Source organism: Rhinolophus ferrumequinum, chromosome X, assembly GCF_004115265.2.
Source record: "Rhinolophus ferrumequinum isolate MPI-CBG mRhiFer1 chromosome X, mRhiFer1_v1.p, whole genome shotgun sequence".
NCBI lineage: Eukaryota > Metazoa > Chordata > Mammalia > Chiroptera > Rhinolophidae > Rhinolophus > Rhinolophus ferrumequinum.
Genome location: NC_046284.1, coordinates 107,859,399 through 107,863,989, shown reverse-complemented (window position 1 = coordinate 107,863,989; position 4,591 = coordinate 107,859,399). Strand labels below are relative to the sequence as shown.

The window sequence follows — 4,591 nt, the reverse complement described above, 5'->3', positions numbered from 1 at the left end:
TTAACAGAAAATATTACAATTTGCAATAATAATTTAAAGGAACCCTAGGGCTAAAATTATTATGAAGTGATTTCACAGAATTAGTTTACTTAAATGAGCAAGGCCGTAAGAGAAAAAATATGAATAAATAAATGTTCCCTTTCAAAGAGAGGAATAATGGAAAAATAGAAAGGAGAGGAGATCCCTCATTTTCAGTTTTTTATTCACAATTTAGTGTGTAGTCCTCCCAGGGATAGGACCAGTAGTTCCATTATTTGCAAAAATATTCGGGTAAAATCCAAGAAATTAAGGAAAACATTGTAATATTAAAATTGAATTGAAAATATTCATATAAACCCATGATTAAATAGTGCATTCGTTATCTATGGCTACGTAACAATAGTACCACAAACTTAGAGGCCTAGCACAAGACACATTTATTTTTTTATTTTTATTTATTTATTTATTTATTTATTTATTTATTTTAAAGATTTTATTGGGGAAGGGGAACAGGACTTTATTGGGGAACAGTGTGTACTTCCAGGCCTTTTTTCCAAGTCAAGTTGTTGTCCTTTCAATCTTAGTTGTGGACGGTGCCGTTCAGTTTCAAGTTGTTGACCTTTCAGTCTTAGTTGTGGAGGGCGCAGCTCAGCTCCAGGTCCAGTTGCTGTTGCTAGTTGCAGGGGGCGCAGCCCACCATCCCTTGTGGGAGTCGAGGAATTGGACTGGCAACCTTGTGGTTCAGAGGATGCGCTCCAACCAACTGAGCCATCCGGGAGGCAGCTCAGCTCCAACCAACTGAGCCATCCGGGAGGCAGCTCAGCTCAAGGTGCTGTGTTCAATCTTGTCAATCTTAGTTGCAGGGGGCGAAGCCCACCATCCCTTGCGGGACTCGAGGAGTTGAACCCGCAAACTTGTGGTTGAGAGCCCACTGGCCCATGTGGGAGTCGAACCAGCAGCCTTCGGAGTTAGGCGCACGGAGCTCCAACCGCCTGAGCCACCAGGCCGGCCCCACAAGACACATTTATTATGTCTCTCTCTTTCTGGAGGTCAAGAGTCTGGGCATGGCTTAGCTAGATGCTCTGCTTCAGGGAAAAGCAAGGCTTCTATCAGGATGTCGGCCGGGGCTGTCGTCGCATCTGTTTCCGAGCTCACATGGTTGTTGGCAGCTTTTCATTCCTTGCAAGCTGCTGGACGGAGGGCCTCGGTTTCTTGCTGGCTGTCAGCCAGAGGCTCCCCTCAGTTCCTTGCCAAATGGCCTACTCCATAGGCAGCTCACAGCATGGCAGCCGACAAGGGAGAGAGTCTCCTTGGAAGACTGGCATTAATCAGACATGTTATAATCATATGCTCGTATATGTAATCATGTGCATCCTGTTACCTTTGCCATGTACTACTGACTAGAAGCAAATCACTGTTCCTCCCATTTTCAGGAGGAGAGGAGCACAGAGCAGCATGAACACCAGGAGGCAGGGATCATGGGGGCCACCGTAGAGTCTCTCTGCCACGATGTGCATTTTTTTCTAGCTCTGTCCATTGAAATGGCCTAAAAGCAGTGTCACCATTCATTATATTGTTCAAATAATGAGCACCCCCTAGTACTCAGGTTGTGGTTTCTGAAAACCATTCCCCATTAAAGGGAAGCTAAGACTTTTGGAGAAACAGTTTATTCCTGGGCTGAGGCAGGGAAAGTACAAGGAGAGCCAGGGATATTTTCTTGTGCTAGAAATCAGTGAAGTTCTCAAAGATCAATGGGGTCATGTTCCACTGGCTGGAGTCATGACATTTAGAGCATTATAAAGACAAACGATGGCAACGAATTGAAACAGATGGAATATGAAAATCCATGATTTAATAATGATGTTCAAAATAGAGAAAGTCTGAAAATTTTTATTCGTCACCATTCAAGGCAGCTATTAAATCAACTACTACTATGTAATTTGGTAATGAATAGTAAAGATTTAAGCATTGTTTTCCTTGCCTTTCCAGTAGAATCTGTATTTTAGGTAACCGAATACCCCCAGTAGATGAGGGAAGCTCTACCTTACAGATGAAACTCAACTAGTAAATGCAGAAGAGATAATAGATTTTGCAACACATCACAAACTTTAATGAAATTACCATGGTCATTATCATCATCATCATGATTATCAACTAGTGTTAAAATGGGTAAGTGGCATTGGATATTTTTTAAATGCGAAAGTAACAATGGTCACTTCCTAGTTTCAGGGCAAAAGTGTAACTGTACAATGGAGGGATTAGGCTGTCATCACCTTAATCTAGCAATCAATCTTAACATAATTAATGAATTAACCATGTATGATGTGTCTTCTAATGTGATTCAACATGAATATCCATCACCTAGGGAGTGTTGTAGCCAAAAACGTTTAATAAAAATGTTACAGGGCATAACAAATAGGAGAACAAAGTAAACAGCACCAAGAAGTAGCAACTAAACAAACCCAGAAGGTGGCACATTCCTCAAAACAACTGTAGGACTATCTCTTCAGTAGTTAACATCATAATGGAAGGGACCTAATAGTCAAATGTTGGCCTTCAAGCAGACCTTGATTGGGACCAAACAACTGTTAAGTGCATTTTTGTGTCATTTGGGAAATTTTTTATATAGTCTAGGTATTCGATGAAATGGACAGATGGAGTTTGTTGACTTTAAAAAGGAGGTTATTAAAATAGCATGCACACTGTGATCTATTTTTGCAAAAGGTACACAGACACATATAATATCATAGGGAAAGATCTGGAAGTATGGGTACTAAGGTGTTAACAATGGTGGATCTCTGCGGCAGGAGAGGGGGCAGGGGAGGTATGGGTGTTCATGTGTTTCCTATTGTTGCTGTAACAAATGACCACAAATGTAGTGGGTTAAAATAACACAAATTTATTCTCTTACAGTTTTGGAGGTCAGAAGTATAAAGTGAGTTTTATGGGACTAAAATCAAGGTGTCTGCAGGGCGGGTTCCCTTTGGAGGCTCTAGGGGAGAATCCATTCCTTGCCTCTTCCAGCCTCTAGGGGCTGCTACCATTCCTTAACTCTGGCCGCATCACTCCAGAAGCTGCTTCTAACACATCACCTCCTCTGCCTTCTGACCCTCCTGCTTTCCTTTTATGGAGACACTTTTGATTACATTGGACCCACAGGGATAATCTAGGATCATCTCCCCATCTCAAGATCCTTAATTTAGTCACATCTGCAGAATCCCTTTTGACATGTGAAAGGTTCCAGGGATTAGGTCTTGGACATCTTTGAGGGGGGCCATTCTTCTGTCTACGACAGTATATGATGTTTTTACTCTTTATTTTTGTGTCTATATTTTGTAACTTTATATAATGTGTACACATTACTTAAAAATATATGTCAAAGGTAGAAAAATGTTATAGTTTAATATCAAGTGACATGAAATATGGTTATTTTAAAACTTTTATCTGGCTCCATATGAAGCTTGAGCTTCATTTCACATCCAATTATTTTCTTAATTTTTATTCATACTAAATCAGAAAATTCAAATTCACAATTACACATTGCCAGAAATGGCAGTGTTTGGTAGCTGGGTCAGAGACTTTAGGATGTTGGATTGAACAAGGACCCATAAATTGAGAAATCATTTCTTGCGTTCACTGTTTCCCCCAAACACTAAGTATTCAACTCAAATTCTGCAAGGGTGAATATTTCACATAAGGAGAGGGGGCCCCACTGGGGGCGGCATCACCCAAGGGTTTGCTTTGAAAACACGTGGGGCTCTTTCGGTTGTTGACAGGAATCCCCTGGCAGGAGTAGGAAACCCCTGGAGGCAGTTCATGGACAGGAGTCAAGAATGTCCTATGTTCTTCAATGTATGTGACATTCTTACAAGGATAAATTTTCCTATGTCTTACATAATTTTCAAATGTCCCCCTAGACATTCATGTATTTGAAAAACCTATTTGTAATTGTCTGAGCCTAAACCTAACTTCATTTTGTACAGAAACTCAAAGTACTGTTTTCTTTTTCTAAAATTGATGTTTTAAAATATGGAATGCTTTCACAAATTTGCATGTCATTGTAGCACAGGGGCCATGTTTATCTTCTCTGTATAATTTCAATTTTCATATATTGCTACCGAAGCAAGCATAACTCAAAGTATTTTTTGCAGTTTCAATATCCTGGAATTTTCCAGGAACGGAACTACTGTGTAAATTGAAAGGAGTGTGAGTTGTTTTGTTTGGAACTTTACCAAGAATGGTTTAATGGTTTAGAAAATCACACCAATGACATCAATGCCATTTATGGGCTGTGCTGGATATCTTCCATTTGCCCTTCCAGATTCACTCCACCCTCTCTACCTGCTCTGTGCTCTGGGAAGGAACTTGCCCTCTAGCTTCTGGGTGGGTTCACTCAATGGAAAGCATGGGCAGGAGATCTAGAAGGTGAAAAGAGAGTGGTGTGTACCACATGAAATGACCATCAGGAACTAGTAGGTGTTATCTAATCCATGGAAATAGAAAATTGGATGTGACAACAGCATTCCATTAGAAAATGATAATGCTATATACCTATATATACAATTGAGTCCAAGCTGGTCAGAAGGCACAAGTAAACTGTGTAAAGAGGTGT

General features: G+C 40.5%; 1 non-coding gene across 1 annotated transcript; it reads right to left on the bottom strand.

The window, feature by feature from the left end:
- Window positions 1-4,003: 4,003 nt before the first annotated feature.
- LOC117030322 (U6 spliceosomal RNA) lies at window positions 4,004-4,108 on the bottom strand. The gene has a single exon (XR_004424366.1). It is a non-coding gene; the product is annotated as a U6 spliceosomal RNA (small nuclear RNA).
- Between the last annotated feature and the right edge of the window lie 483 nt (window positions 4,109-4,591).